The 18,084-nt window shown below is 30.0% G+C and overlaps 1 protein-coding gene across 1 annotated transcript in view; it reads left to right on the top strand.

Annotated features, from left to right (window-relative positions):
* CARPB (Carbonic anhydrase-related protein B) overlaps positions 1-18,084 on the top strand; it is a 442,936-nt gene that overhangs the window by 316,046 nt on the left and 108,806 nt on the right. The window lies entirely within an intron of this gene.

The following is an 18,084-nucleotide window of genomic DNA, read 5'->3' as shown; positions in this document are numbered from 1 at the left end:
ACAGTGATACACCGTAATTGGTTTCTCGTGCAAAATGAAATTTGGATGTGGCATCATAAATAAGGCCAAATAAATTTTATCGAAGTTGATAACTTGCGATTATTAAGCCACGTTAAAAATAATTTATTTTGTATGGAGCTTATGCATAAGTAATATGGAAGAGAAGCTGAAAGGGGATTGCTTAAATTGGGTTATTGTAGATTCGTGCACTGTAAAATTGTCATTTGTCATTTGTCAAAAATATCCAATCTCTTATTATGTTAAGTCAATATGGATTTACATGTACATTATTCTTTATTCAACATTATTATCTGGTCATAATCATATTATTGAGCATACATAATTTTGAAAACACTTCTGAGGAAATATATTATAACCAATAGAAATAATCTTTTTTGAAAAAAGTAAGACACCCAGCAGGAATCGAACCTGCATCTCTCGAGTTTCACGCACATAAACCACTATGCTATAGGTGCCATACTTAATTGCGACAGATTTTAATTAATGCCTCTTAATACTCTCTGAAGCGCTTTCCCAACTGAGTTACTTTTTTTCGAAAAAGATTTTTTTCTATTGGATATAATATATTTTCTCAGAAGTGTTTTCAAAATGATGTATTTTCAATTATTAGAATGTTACATTCTTAAATTTTGTGAATTATTCGTTGAATAGTTAATTAACAATCATATTATAATTATAATATGGATTAAAAGTGAGCAATGGTTACTTTATCTTTGTTAAACCAAATTTGGAAAAAAATAGGTACCTAAAATATTGGCGTAAGTTATAAACGATTATATTGAGAAGATGCATTTTAATATTTTTTGACGATGTTTATTTTAAATATATAATAGAGTTGCCGAGAGTCATAACTCACATATTACAAAAAACGAGTTTTGAGATATACGCAAAAAACCAGAGCACAGTTTTTTTGTAATTTGAAGAAAAGTATTGAACTCCCTTGAATATTAATGAGTGGGTGAGTCTATTTACAATATTTAAAAAAATATATATTTATAAAATACTGCTTAGGTTGCAGACACACAGCACAATATGAGAAATAGAACTCCCTGGTTGGTTATAAAGGACAGAATTCACATTAGTCATTGAAAAATGTGAGTTATGACACCAACAGTCAACATGGCTTAAAGTGACTTTTGATAGCCAACTATATATCTTTATTATACATTAATGCCTTTAGAATAATTTGGTATATTTTACACAAAAATAACAAAATTACAAAATATGAGTTATGACTCTGGACGTTTAAGTATGTTTATACTTTTACTTTTACTGTAATATGTACGATGATAGTTTCATATTATGATAAACTATGATAAATTAATTAGATCAAACAAAAAAATTGTAATTGTTCAAGTGGTATTTAATTAATTTTTCATTTTAATGTTTTTTTAGTATTTTTGAGAGTCATCTTTTCATTTTTAGTGAACAGGCTACATACTTTGCATCTAAATAATTTTGTTTCAAATTTTTTTAAGATCCTTTCTGTCTCTGTTAAATATTTAACTTGCAATCTGAGAACCTTTCTACAGTTTACATCTTATCTGTATAACCGCTGTGATATTATCCTGAACAGCTCATTCTGCCACATTTTAAAGTATAATTATATCTATGAGTATAATCTATAGTCTATAAATATTTTCATCAAACGTTATCTAAGCTGATAATTTTAAATATACTATTATATAGGTAATTACTTTTTATCAAATGTCCATATAGCATATAAAATTAAAAGAATTGAATGTAAGTACTTCCCATCTTTTTAGAACAATAAATCTAATCCCTTCGTATCTCATGAAATCTTTATAAAATTCTGTAGCGTTCTATAGAATTTTCTCCATTTTTCTTCAGACAAACTGCCCTGTCATTTTATATTGTGTGTCATTGAGTATTATATGAAGTTGTTTATGTCAACAGTAAAAAGCGAACATTCGGATCAAAAATACATCGTTTGCAGATAGTTCGTGATCAATTTGACAAAATCATTTCTGAAAAGTCAAACGTAGCAATGTAGTACAAAGAAATTTACTTCTTAAACATATCCTTAAGAGAACTTTTTGTATTATAACATTGTTAAGATGTTTCAGAACGAAATGTGGCTAAATAAATTTGTGTAGACAATAGAAAAACAATATTTTCGCGTCAAATATTACGTAGGTACATTCATCATGTATTAATCCTTTCCACGCGGACGGAACACCTAATTAATTGGCCATTCGATATAATTAGCATGTTATTTAAATGCGGTAATTAAAAAGTAATTAAAAGCTGTTTTATGGAAATTATGGAAACTTGGCTGGTTGCAATAACTTTTCATTAGTATATTTAAAATTTTTGTAATCAATATTATGTAACTGTTTGTTTCCTTAATAAATAAAAAAAAAGCTCCGCGTTCAACAAGTTAATAATTATCGGGGCCTTTTCAACTTTAATAAAATAATTTAAATATCAATAGTTGAGAATCTTATATAAGTTAGATGATTTTTTCTCAATAATTGTCAGTAACACTAATTTAAAAATATTTTTGTAACTTTACACTTCAACGTTAAAGAAAAGAAAAATCAATAATTAATATCAGCTGTCACCAGTATGAATGGCCGTATTCTAACATACTACAGTTATAGCATTAAGATGTATTTTTTAACATTGTATATGAACACGTTTTATAAGGGTGTATGATTCACCATATAATAATTTTTCGACGACGAATCATCCGAAAACAAACATAAAAGCTCCCACCAGCTTCTGAGCTTTTATGGACATCGAGTGCACAAGTATAATTCACTTTTCGTCTTTCTTTTACGATGACACATCGGATCAGGTGGGTAATGCGAAAATTGCGACAGCCTTCGCTACCTTTCTGATATACGATGTTTTGCAAAACGTCGTAAAGGCAATTCGGCAACGACATATCTTACGCCTTTTGTCATTCGGGCCACTTCGATCATACAAAGCCTGGAAAATCGTACGCCGCATTAAACTTTTAAGACATACGGTAATGTTTTCCAGACATACAGACTTCTAAGGCTTTACGATTATTTTATTTGAGAAGTATTTTTTGTTAAATCCATTATCACGTATTTTTTAAGACGAATGTTTTTAAAATATTTGAATATTTATATATACCTGAAAATTATGTCGTATGAACGACGAAAATTGTATTTAGTATATTTAATTTTAACCGGTGATAATTTTAATATAGTTTTTTTATATTTAGGACCCTAGGTACAATCGAACTTATTATAAAAAAAGTGAATTTATGCGTCATATAACTGAAGGCATTTCATTATAGAAAAATTAATGAATGCATTTCAAGTGAATTAAGTTTAACGAATGGCGAAATTAATTGAAACAAGTGTTTTAGTTGTCAAATAAATACGCTTTTTAATGAATAATTTATATGTATACATTTAGTGTGTACACATGAGATGTGTAAATAATGAACACAAAAAGCGTATTACCATTTTATAATAAAAATATATTGTTATTAAGAAGATTTTTACGGATAATAAACTTAAAATTGCGGGACATCACATTTTGAAATCACTGTTTTACTTCTATCATTTTACGTCGTTTACATATAAGCGTTTTTAACTACTTAGTTAGTTTAATAAAACATCAACAACCTATTCATTCTAATTATTAAATAGATAACCACGATAAAAAAAGCTTTAAAAATATAGGCGATAACAATTAATATACACAAACTTTTCTGACGTTTGTTCTCACTTTAAGGAAACGTTATTTGATGACTGAAATGATGTTATCTAAATGAGTTAAGTTTTGTATCGCGGTCAAAAACAATTCACAGAATCAATAAATTATTTAGAACTTCAGAATTTAAGGGAACTATGATTATAAAAAAAATACCTTAAAATACTTTCACTCGCGATAACCGCACAGCAGTATAATAACGGTCACTTAAATAACCAACTGCCATTGTTTGGTAAATTAGGGTTGTAAATCTAAAAAAATCATAAAAGTATAAAACGTAATATGGCAATATTCAAAGTTTTAGAATAAAGAAAATTTAATTAATTTGACATAAACATATTGTATGTGTTCATTAAATAGTTAATTATATGATGTATATTATACGATATCATAATTATACAAAATAGTGTTACTTCAATGATCATGTATCGATCGTTATGTATCAGGCTTATAATGTCAATAGTCCCTAATTCACGTGTTGTTTTTTGACGTGTATTCGGATTGAGTGTACGGACCTAAAATGTTTGAGCAAGTGACTAATATTTATTTCTTGTAAAACAAAAATCTGTTAAAAAAACCTCTTCGTGAGGCTGCCCAGATCAGCGTTGCCAGACGTTCTGATTTTTGCGGGACAGACAAATTAACGATTATTAAATAAATACAATTAAGACATAACCATAATGAATGAAATTAGTTCGAAAGTATAGAATATAGAGAATGCGGTATTTATATTTAATTTCTCAGCTGCACTAAAATATTTTCAACCTAATTTCATTTATTTTAAGCATACCAATATCGAATCGCTATACCGAACGGGTATTTTTCTGATACAAGAAATAGATCGTCTCTGTTCTGGCAGAACACACTAACTGGAGAATACTAGTTTTGAGTAATTTGACTTTGAAGTTGTTAAAATGTATGAAATGGTCAATCATGTGAGTTTATTAAGTAATCGTAAAAAGGATGACTTTAAAATAAAGAATGTTTATTTATTAAAAAGGTTTCCAGACGGTAAAGTTTGAAATAAGGAACATTTTGGTATAACTAACTCAATATGTCATTTTTTCGAATTAGTGTCTTCTGCCAGAACAGTGACGAGATATTCTATTGAGTTGGTAAAATCGGAATTACTTATTCAATTCAACATGATACTATGCTCATCTGCTGAATTTTACCAAATTTTAGCAATACATTAAGCAGCTGAATGAAACTGTTTAAGAAGTAAAATCTTTAGCCAATTACAAACAGGCGAGTGTCAGAAAAAATATTGTTTATTATTATTATTATTTTGATAGTTAAAGAGTTTTGTGCTGTGTCATTTATGATTGATATTGCAGAACTAACCATTACAAACATTGAACTACTTATGCGTTTTTTTTTATGTTGTCCCGCTTTCTGATCTTAAATCCCAATTTTTATGACACATTGTAAAAATCCCGATTAGAAAAACTGGCCCAGATCCACATTGGATTATAGAGCCAATAATAATAATAAGAGTACGATCAAACTTATCATATAAATTTACGTATTTTTTTTACTAATATGTTTAGACTGTAACTACTTAATAACAATACAATACTGACATAATTTATTTATATTTATAAAAATAAAAGATTTATTGATAATTTGAAATTTTACATTTTGATTATCTTGAAACGTACAAAATGTTGATAGAAGTAATTTTCTATATCTGTATCATTAGTTTATGGTCGACGATAATACTACGGATGCATGAAAATGCAATGAAAAACTTATACATGGATTAAACCTCTACATAACAACAGTTTCGATTGGCCTCAGGCCAGTAAGATCAGTCAGTCTCCAAACACAATTAATGGACTGAACAAACTTTGACGACGATGTTTGCAGCTGTCTCTATGAATACAGTCGTACCACATAAAAAAACATATTTGCTAACCTCGTATTCTTTTTTCTCAATAAAAAAAAATGTATTTTGTTGCTATAATAAATTAGTATTTTCCATACTTTTTATTGCAAATATCTGCAACGTGTTTGAATTAATAATTCAAGATAAAAATATTCATTCCGAATAAAATTAAGTACCATAGAGAGTTCACGGAAATATTTCAGAATAAATAATAACACACAGCAGAGGATCCATTATTTATTAATTCCAGAATTTTTGCAATTCTTTTGTTTAGCCACTTTAGATTGCAACATTATTCAGGAATGAATACAAAAAAAATTCATTGTTATTAATAACCTATTTTTTAATTGTCTACAAACTAGGTACTTATATCTAAAATTATAAAGGATAATAGCGGTAATAGCTTTAATAATTAATTGTTGTCAATTATTGTCAAACAGTATTTGCAGTATTTGTAGTTTTAGTTATGTCGTAATACTTTAAAAAAGGCTTATAGTTCTATTATCACGCCGGCAATTAATTGCTCAAATAAACTATGTCAATAATCATAATAACAATACCGTGAATATTGATAATGAGACCACTGACAAAGTGAAAATGAGCAAGGTATATCATTATAATATCTACAAACGCCAAAGTGTCCCAGATGACTTATACTAAACCACTTATGTTTTTCGTAAGAACAAACGACAATCTGGAAAGCCGAGACTTAAAATAGGTAGATGGTTTTCACTACGAGAGATTTAAAAATGTTTGTACAAAATAATTTGAAAGCAGCAGTACTGAATAGTGTCGAAAAAAATCCAGAAGAGGCCATGCCCTGTGACTACTTACTTAATCAGACGCTACAAACCATTCAGATCCATGGTCAATTGCATTACCATTATTCAACAATCTCTACCCTTAATTTTCTCCCCCCTGTCCATTACACTAAGCATCTTTACGTTCATCTTAACCATATTTGTTCATCTGGGAGCGTTTTACGGGCCACAACTGAATACGTGTATTAATTAAGGCGCTAAGTACCAAAAACATAAAAACTGAGATTTTTATAGAAAAATGTTCTACATACCAACGCCAATAACTTCAACTATAGTCTAAGTGCCTCAAGCAAGTCAAAAAAATACAGCAAAATAATTGAACCTGTCGACGTTGTAAGTCCGTTGGCGTGTTTTATTTATAATGGTGTAAGTAGCTCTGCAGTGGTCAACGGCATTGAATATAAAATAGCTGACGATAGTGTGTTGACACTTGCGAGTTCTTAATACCTAAAATTATAGAAGCTGCCGTGATTGCTTCACACTGTAAAACTACATTTTTCAAAAGGTCTGCTTCATGAAATTTTACTGCAATGACTCAGTATTTTGTAACTACAGGCAATACTACTTTTTGGTACTTAGAGCCTTATTTAATACACGTATTCAACTGTGATTCCTTCATAAATCGTGTTTCTCACATATTAGATCCAACGAGAATGTAATCTCCTGTCAAGTATTTGTGCTCTTGAGATATTAATAATTAATAGTTGACTTAAATTTCTCGAATAGCTCAGATTGCGTGACATTAATTTGGTTTTTGCTAACCGGTATTCTTCGATATTAACCAACCAATTTTTATTATTTTAGAGAACCTTCTTACGAGTAAATAGCCTTTTCTTGATTCTTCATCAGATTTTAGACATCTGAAAATATATCGGTTTTATTTACCCGGAAACTCGTTTTCTTAGACAGTATCTTGAACCTGAAACGCTAGTGAAAAAAATGCTGCCGAGAATTGGAGAGTCAAAAATGATTATGTTAATCAACATATTACGTAATAACATTGCAGTTGCAGATAGAGTGGATAAAACTAATTCAATATATGAAGAGATCTTTGTATTGAATAAAAACTACAATAAAATATTATAATAATATTATTTAAAATTACAATGCCCCATAAAAACAACAATAACCCGTCAGATTAGATTTGTATTATGTTATATTAGAATTCATTGTATTTTTGTTATTGATGTATTTCTACAAAGAATCAAATTTTCAATACCATTACGATCATATATACACTTTCCTTTGGCTTTTATAAAATACTGTCAATATTTATTCAATTGTCGACATAAAAAAAGTACCTACTTATTATTACAAACGTGTACATATTGGTGTCTTTTTTAGTCAATCAACTGTCCCACTCCATTGCCGTGATTGACAAATTCGATATATTAAAAGCCCATCATGAGTCACGCGGAATTTTTATATGGACTGTACCACGTATTTCCTCCTCACCCCACTTGTAAATAGCCCTTAGTCCGCCCCCTTGTCTAGTTTACGATTCCCAGGAATTTAACTTGGTAACTTTATTTGTTGGTTGTCTACTTACCAGTCATGGGACGTATGAAAGTTTACAAAGAAGTCCAGAATGTATTATAAATTAAATTAGTGATCGATTTTCATGCTATGTGAATCTAAAAACACTTGGCAGGTGTATGAATATTTTTCTACATTTTAAAACTATAAGCAATTAATAAAAATAACAATAATAAATCAACAATAAATAATTATAGTACTTTTCTTTAAATGACACTAAAGTTTTAGCGCATTATTGCTTTAAGTTATTGTTGCATATGGGCCGAGGTTAGGGGTAATATGTAATTCGTACGTAAAATATTTCACCGTAGCACAGTTCACCGTAAGCTTTATTATCGGAAATAGATGACCGTAGGTATACTATACGGTCTCAAATTTCATTAGATTCAATATGAACGTCAATTCAATTTTAATAGCTGATTTTCGCAAAATTCATGGATTCAAGAATGAAAACCTAACCTAACCTGACCTAGCCTAACAAATAATCCAGTATATTGGATATTTTCAATTTTTTTTTGGTGCTGACTTTCTGTAAAATGTCGGCAGATGGCAGCGACTTGCCTTTGCAGTATAGTTTATGCAAAAAAAAGGAACACTTTTACAGCGCTTTTTAGTTTGCGCGAGCTACAGTTTTCCCGTCCACATACACGGGCTTCCCGATACAAACCGGTTTTCGAAGGTAAACTTGTGGAAAAGCATGAGCGTCTAGTCGGTGGTTTAAGTGTTAACCGACAAGAACCATGTTTTATTTAGACATGAATTTTATGTCAGTACTTTACGACCCAAAGTGGTTGGACGGTCTTTAATATACGGCCTTATATTTCAGAGACAACATTTTATGGTAAAGTATGATACGGCAAACTACATACGTACAAATTTTCGAACGCGGAGGTTAGGAGGGTACTTAGGATGGAAATTGTTCAAATACTAATTTTATACTCAATCAAAAGAAGAGGCAATCGTTGGACAAATATAATCATCTAATTTTATCTCTTGCCGCACTCTTTGGCGGCATCCGAAATACGTGTCCCAAAGAGTACGGATATTGTAGGTTCCAAAACAGAATCGTTTACCGAATTCAGGCGAGGTCGTCAAGATGGAAACGGGGGTCCGAGGCTTCCCTGTGCTTGGATTAATCTGTTGTTTTAGGGTGTGTAGGTAATCATCTCACAGCACCCGAGGTCACTGGTGGGGCTGCCACCTTCCTTGAACATGCCCTGGTTTTCTGTATGGGTTTTCCTTTCCGTAGCCAGAATGTACCAGTTTTTAGGCGCTGGTGATTCGCCTTGCACTCTCCTCTATCTGCTACAGCATGCTGCATTGCCTTGGAACCCCCACGGAGAGGTAAGAGGTAGGATTTGTTGGCAGAGCTATCATGGATAGTCGACATACTCAGCGTTTCAAATGGAAGCACACCTGATCTGGCATCAAGGCATACCCCACTGAAGTAATACCAACCTTTGGCCTTCGTACCCTTGTGGCACAGCCTCAATGGTTCTGTCGCCGTGGCCGACGCAGCGGTGCTACAAAAGCGACCTACGTGCTGCAGGTCTGACATGGCGGGAGGCGCAGGAGTTGGCGATGGACCGAAGGAAGTGGCGCCAACTTTTGCTTGCCCTATGCCTAAACGTTGGGACGTGATAGCGTGGAAGAAGAAGAAGAATTTTATCTATCCAAGAGGTAGAAAACCCTTAAAATGTAACCTAAAAGCATTTAAATTGTTCAGCAAAAGTATGTGGCAATACTTTCATTAATCCAAACTTATGATGGTAATAATGGAGAACAGTTTAGTGATCTCGTAAATTGAAAACTATTCTTAAGAAATATGCAAATTACCTTGGTGTCAATTTAAACAGATATCAATAAAAAATTTCATTGTTTGATCATTCACGAAGACGGCTCCGGTCGTATTTACTGCCATTCGCCGCGTCTTTGAGAGCCCGCATGCGAGAAGATGTCAACTGACATTCGTTCACAGATAACGCTATGCAGTGGCCGTCACGTAGTGCATCCGGTGCATTGATATGCATTACGCATTTCCGATAACGTTCCCTTGCATATGACAGGTGATTGCCCACGGTCAATCTCACGAGTGGATGCAGCCAAAGATATAATCAGATCTCTGAAAGGGTATAAATAGTAATTTCAATTCACATTTATGAATTTCAATTTATTTATTTTAAAGATATTATTTAGAAAATCCACGGAAGCTGAAACTAGATTTCTGACATACTCCAAAGACCAAGTGGGTAGTTAATAATGTATGCATTTCTGATAACATACTTACTCTTGTATATGACCTATTGATTGCCGGGTATCAATTTAACGAATCGACGTACTGGAAGATGTCAATTTACTGATACTCTGTCTAATGTTTTTTATTATCTTATGCAAATTAATAATATTATAGTGGTATTGATAAGATACCTATATTTTATGGAGACCCTGAGAAATGGTAATCTACTTAATATCTGCAATATTACTACTTCGGTCTGTACCATAGTAGTGAGAGAAACAACAAAGTTGCAATTTCACAAGCTTTTGTAGAATTCTTCTAATACGATAAGTCTAAGACTTTTTCAGATAACATATTGCATTGATTATTGGTACTGTAACCCACTGTGGGTAATGGCCACCTCCAGAAAACGTTTCTGTTCCCTCTTATCTGCCACTAGCTTCCTTCACTGCATAACCTTTCGGGATGCTGTGCCTTTTTATATACAGTGCAACCACCGCAGTGGGTATCTTTCATCCTTCAGATATGGCCTGCCCTATGGAGTCGCCCCACTTTCACATGTAAAATGGTTCAGGAATCATTAGAAATTTCATATACTTTGTGATTGTATCTTCATCGCCACGAATCATCTTCATTGCATTAAGCTACGAAGACTCTTTTCAATGGATATATTTTTGTAAAAGATATCCAGTTTTCTCCCATTGGAAAAACTATTGCAATAGTTTTCTGACCTAGAAGTTTTCTTTTATGTATTTACATATACACAGACATACATAAACTCTTTAACAAAAGTATGTATTATGATAACATCAAATAACAAAGTATTACTTATTTATTCTATTGCTTTTTTTATTGAGACAAAAATGTATGAGATATAATTTAAAATAATATTGCAATATTATCTATTTTAGATTGATGGCCAAACTGATAAAATTCCTCTTCAAAAAATCAGATAAAGAGGAAAATGAAATTTCATAACTATTAATTGAAATACAATTAAGTAACTAAATCACATATTTTATTTACGATAATATATGGCAATATCTGGTTAATACAGGGTTTCTTAACTTTTTTAATGGCGATCCTATTTAGAGTAATATTTTTTCTTTTTTTCTTCTAGTCCTTTTATTAGCTCTTTATTCTAAAATATTTACCGACCCACTCAATATGCTATGTTGCTCAATTTTTGGTTGCGACCCATAGGCCAAAAATCCTGAAATATAAATATATTGTCAACTGACATAAAAAAATATTTACATCAAGACACGAAAACTAATTGAATAAAATATTCCTAAAATATTATGGAATCTAACCATATTAATTTTAATTTTTCTGAGCTTAACAGAATCATTAAATAATGATATATAGATATTTTAGATTATACACAAATAAACATATTTGTATATTAAAATACCTACATCAAAATTTATAATAATACCTACTGAAAAAATGCAGAATCTATAATAATGATGCTGAACAATAAACTTAATATACTCCTATAAGAACCAATAATATATTAAACGAATTAAAACTGTTTCGTGTATTAATAACAAATACTAATATACATTATTGCAATGAGTAAATACTTTAAATTATTTATGAAATTAGCAACAAAATTGAATGTAATTACTTAGACATAACATTGTAAATCCTCCAAAACTACAGTTTCCTACCAATGTGTACTCATTGTAAATAACTCACAAATTGATTATATGAGGTCTGATCTCCAATTTAATTCACAAAATTGTTATTTGAACAATTAATTAAAAGATCAATGTTAACAAAACGACAGATAAAATTAAGATGAGATTTCCTTGGAGTAAAGTTAGTGCACACTTTGTCACAAAGTTCAGAAATCTTGACCAGATATTATGCCATTAAGCATGAGACATTATACAACACAATTGTATTACTATTTTTTTTACATTTTGACTGCATAATTATATTGTACATTATAAAAGTCATATCTATTTAAAATTTAAAAGCTTACAAACTTTTGATAAAATCTAGCCACAAAATCAGTCAGCAAATATCGCTTCTACGGAGATTATTCTACCACTATATTAGTGGTAGTTTGGGGAGCTAAAAGCACAAGGCACTAATTTTGAAGACCCCGCTATAAAAAAATTAAATCATAAACCGTCCCTTTTATTGTTACACTTTGAGTAATAGTTTGTTCTTTTTAAAATGTTAGTATGAGTAGTTAATAATATTTTTTGACTGATTTGAACTGTTTTAGGGGGCCTTTTTCATTTTTTTGACGAATTTATTGTATCATCTGTATCAAATAAAATCGCCGCTGACTTTAGACAGTTATATTTGTTCATCAGTAATTAATATTTACATACTAAAAAAAGAAGAATATTTCTAGCCAAATGTAAAATTTCAAGGCCTAAACAAAAGCGAACCATAAGTGCGAATGAGAAAGCATTCCGCACGCTTATATCTCCGCAATATGCATTAGAGTAAGATTTAATTTTTACGCCTGAATTAAATATTTTCTGTACACGTCGCCGGTAAATATTGATTTGAATGACTACATTCATTTAAAAATTGCAAGTTGCTGAAATTTATTGTTTTTGTGTTAAATATAAAGTGAGTGGTGATTATATTTAGTTAATTTAGTGTAAAATATGGTTAACTATGATATGTTTAGCCGTAATTGGAAGCAAAATTATGTTATAACGTTTTATAGTTAATGAACATACATAATTTAATTCAATAAAAAACACTTATGAGAAAATACGTTATAATCAATAGAAAAAATCTTTTTGAAAAATGTAGGAAAATTAATAAGGAATCGAACTTGCATCTCTCGGATTTGCGCCCACGTACAAAGGCCACTCTGCTAAAGGTACCATACTTAATTACAACAAAATTTAAATAATGGCTCGTATAGAACTCTCTGAAGCGCTTTCTAAATTGAGCCACTATAGGCTATCGGCTTTTTTATTTTAAATCAAAATCAAAGTAGTTATTACATACTTTAATTATGAACCGACGCGTCGACGTCAGTAAATTAAGTATCTACTGTACGTTGAACGCAAGAAACACTGCTTCATTTTACCGAACAATAGCCACTCTCTTAATATTATTACTCTGAGTCAAATTTAGTATTTTTTTCATACATTGTGTAACGTAAAGCTCCAATAGTGAAGCGAGCAGTTCCGCCAGTAGATGGGACAACTAAATCAAACGTCAAAGCCACGTGGCATTCCGTCGGAATATGAAACGCACCCTCCACCCTTCTCAGTTTTTTTTTATCTCTCGCGGCAAAAGATCAAGGGACAAATCATATTTTTGCTACGTGCGTGAAAAGATGACATAAAAAGTAAACAAAATATTCTTTGTCATGCCACCGTGGCGGTTTTTTAGAACACTGGAGATACGAAAAGTTTTCATAATATGAGTATTGTTATATTATTTTATTTAATAATATAATTTTAATAATAAAATTGTCTAAGACAATTCTCGTTCAATACAAATCCCTTATTCTATAAAAAAAAAACAATTTTTACGACAATAAAAAAAATATCGTCGTTTCCAAATATTCAAAATCATCCGATTTAATAATCATTTTTGGAATATTTTTAAATACTTTTCGAGCTATTATTACTTTGGCTTGCATGTCACGTGGTTTATTAATATCACGTTATCACAATTAATGAGTGGCGAAGGGTGGAGGTAGGCTGTTAAGATTCGACATAAATTCTCCACACTAAACTCTAAAGCTATACTTATTTATTTTCATTTAACTTACAGATGGTGCTGGTTAGTTTTTATAATTTATTGTTGTTTAATTTAATAAAACGCATTTTTTGCAGTACTTATTCCACTTTTAATCAATAAAATCGGTTTCATCCGCCTCAGAGGGACATGTCCCTTTCCCTCTGAGGCGGACGAAACCGGTCCTAATTTATTGATTAAAACTGGAATAAGTACTACAAAAAAAAAATGCGTTTTATTAAATTAAACAACAATACAATGCAGTTCGACCATGAATTGACAGTTAACAAAATAAAAGAAATTTTAAAATTAAACTATGCCGATTAATGCAATTAAACAATTTCGTTGAATTAAGAATACATAATAATATAACAAGTGTGTTTTTATTATATAAATAAATATTTTTTGATTATTATTTACTATGGCTTGGATTAATTGAATTTTAAATACTAACAAACAAAACTTACACATCATAGTCGTACCTAGTTAAATTAAAACAAATACGTTTGATAGATAAAGTTTAGTGTACCCTATTTATGTCAGATCTCAACAGCCTACCTCCACCCTTCGTCACTGCAGTCAACCAAGGTCGTACGGGTCAAGGTCAATAAATACAAATATCCAAGTCAAGATAATAATTAACTACAATAGTTTTTACGTGTGTCATTCTTGCGTTCTGCGTAAAAACTTATTATAAAGAGCCTTAAACTAATACTATACTAGTTGATAAGGCCAATTAATTTCAAATATAATACCAAATACCTATTCGTTATTTTCTAAAGACATAGAAAATATATATAAATTTCCTGATTTTCTTTTCGCCTATATTTATTTATATGGGGGAACTGTTTTCAATTCAAATAAAGAAGTCAACTTCTTCTATATTTATTTTTTTATTTTTCTTATAATACTTGTATGAAAAAGTTTGATATGGTGATGCATGAGCGCCGTGTCGGAGTGTGACTAAGTCACTTTGTAAATACATAATGTAAACATCAGTCGGGGAGCAACTTTTCGCATTGTGACTCAACTGATTTCGAAAACTCCTACATCTTTTATTGATCTACGAGAAACAAAAACAACTTGTTTCAAACATTTTGTTTTTCTTCTTTCCGCATACTTACATCAAGTAGGTGGAATATTTGGGCAACACATTAATATACCACCCACAATATAGCACGTAACGGTAAAAATTGCATATTGGAGGATGGTTAATAATATATAGTTAATTGAAAAGAATAATCCAAAATTGGATAGTCATAATCTTGTTTAAAAATCGTCATATCTAAAATTAAAAAAAAAACGGCAAGAACACATTAATTTTACTTACTTAGTTAAAACGGCACTACAGACCATTCTTCTTGATAGCCGACCGCATAATCATCCCCCAGTCGGTCACATTCAGTCTCTCTGCACTATCTTAACGTTATATAATATTCTTTATCTCTGATAGGTTATATCCCAATACAATAAATTTGAATGTGTGTGATAAATACGCAAAAATAAACCACGCATTATAGATGTGCAATAGTGTATGGTTCAACCTTAAATGCACCAATATTAAATGAGCGTCATTGCATAAACCGAGAGCAGTTGTCAATATTCGACGTATGACCTATTCTTGACACGTGATTAAGTTTATACCGTACTCGAGATCAGTTACCTTTTTCTCCACACGAAATCTAAAATTTGTCGCAATTAAGTATGACGCCTTTAGCATGGTGGTCTATGTGCATGGGCGCAATATCTGAGAGATGCGGTTCGATTCCTGCGGGGTGTCCTAGTTTTTCAAAAAAAAAAAATCTATTGGTTATAATATATTTTCTCAGAAGTGTTTTCAAAATTATGTATGTTCACTAATATAATATATTATATTGAGCTTTCAGAACAAAAAGAATTTTAAAATAATAAACATTTTAGATTACTGAATAACATGTGCTTGGATCAAACGTATCGAAGGAATATACTCAACAAATAATTAATGGCTGACATCCACTTCTCAACAAAATAAAAATAAAGGAATGTATTATATTACAACTAATTATTTATAGTTGATGAATTTCACACAGACTAATGACATCGATAACTATTCAAAAGCTTCTTTTATTTTCACGTAATGATAACGATTTTGTTACTTTTATGATGTAATAATGTTTCATATATATATTTGACCTTAAATCGTGTAATATAAAAAGTTAATTATTGAAAAAGCGGGAAATTTTAAACGTTCGGCATATTCGATGGAATGAGTAGAAAGAAAACAGGTGTCAATAATTACATTAGGGCGTGCGCAAACTTTTGTCATTATTTTAACAAAGTGTTTCCGAACAATGTTGGGAAATACCCTTCTGGTCATTGGGACAAATTCACGCCTAAGTTGAAAACCATTCACACCATAGCAATTATTATGCCATTTTAGTAGTTTATATTATGTGTCGGCATATTTAAAAATATAATTATGTTTACTTAATGTATTATGAATGTCATAGCTAGTTGGCTAAAGCATCAAACAACCTTATTTAACATTTTGGGTTCTAATTTTAAATGGATCATAATATATTATATTGTTACAATATTTTTTTTTTCAATATATTTTTACCCTGTCAGTGAAAGGGGCTGAATGAATAAGTTATACCTATTCTATTAAATGTAAAACCGTCAATAGATTTTTTGATGTGCATATTATAATAATTATTATTTTTAAATATTTTAATTTTTTAAAACATAATAAGAAAACGACGAGTCCTCATATTTGTTTTAAAAATTTACGTACTTCATAATGATTCCATTTTTCAACACTAAAAAATATGTACCTATTTAAATATTTCTTTATTATGTACCTATATACAAAATCATCAAATAATCATTATTCAAATGCATAATTTACGAGATTTTAGAATGATAATATTATTAATAAGACGGAAATTTTTTAATATATGTTTAAAGCGAAAGTAAATAACCATATTGGAGAATATTGATTTATACAGAGTGGAGTTATATCCACTGACGTTTTTTCATGTGAATGATTATTTACCATTTACCCACCGATTGAATTCAATATGCGTGTAGTACGAGTATATCTAAATGAAAGTAAACAGTACCCAAGACGTAATAAAGCTTTAATAATTATAAAGATACAATTAATTATAATATATCACTCATTACATAATGCATATAATATTATATAATAGATGATAATGATTGAGTATACTGGCATTTCATTTACGATTATATATAATCTTGGTTTTGCTTTGCAAAACCGTTGAGCTATTAATGTATATTCACAATATTTAAATAACTATCAGACTATAACATCTTTAAATAAACTGTCAATTTTTGGTGAAAAGTAATTGAAATAACTTAAAAAATATATAATAATAAATGCACTTGCTAAGCGGATGAAACTATTCTTGATCTTTCTTGAATTATATGGAATAAGTCAGTATTATAACAATGTATTTTAATTAACAAATATATTGATAGTTTATTACCAAAAACGTCAACATAGAAAATACGTAAAAATAAAAAATAATTGAAATAGGTTTCCTTTATTTTATGATATTAAAATGTAGATCTCAAACAAACAGACCAGTGTCGAGTAGAAAACAAAACATCTTGGATACTATCAATTCTGAATAGTAGATTGATAATTTATCCAATTTACTATTGATAGATATTATTGGTAATTAAAAATAAATTAATTATTTTTTATTTGCATGTGTATTATTACATTGTTTACAATCCCTATCCTTATATTTAATATTCCGTGAAACAATTATTGAATATTTATAATCTAACGGATATACAAAAATTTATTTCGTAAAATAAAAATATGTTTTCATACTATTAAAATAAATAAGGCCAATAGGTGAAACATTGCTAAATAATGTAATCAAGCTTTAATATTGGGACCATACTTAAATAAGATTTGATATAAATAAAACGGATTTCAAGTTATACACAATCATATTTTTATAAAAATTGATGTTATTTAAAATAAATATAAAAAATATAAAAACTCTGAATTAGTCAAAAATCTTAATATAACATTAGAGAAAACTTAATAAACTAAACTTTAATAATAAATTTGACCATAAAAAATGAGATCCATTAACAAATTCACATTTAATAACATTTTTTTA

The sequence above is a fragment of the Rhyacophila brunnea genome, unplaced genomic scaffold (assembly GCF_057557595.1).
Source record: "Rhyacophila brunnea isolate RB1 unplaced genomic scaffold, BYU_Rbru_1.0 scaffold_8, whole genome shotgun sequence".
In the NCBI taxonomy this organism is placed as follows: Eukaryota; Metazoa; Arthropoda; class Insecta; order Trichoptera; family Rhyacophilidae; genus Rhyacophila; species Rhyacophila brunnea.
The sequence above is the reverse complement of the archived record's forward strand: the minus strand, read 5'-3'. Positions and strand labels throughout refer to the sequence as shown.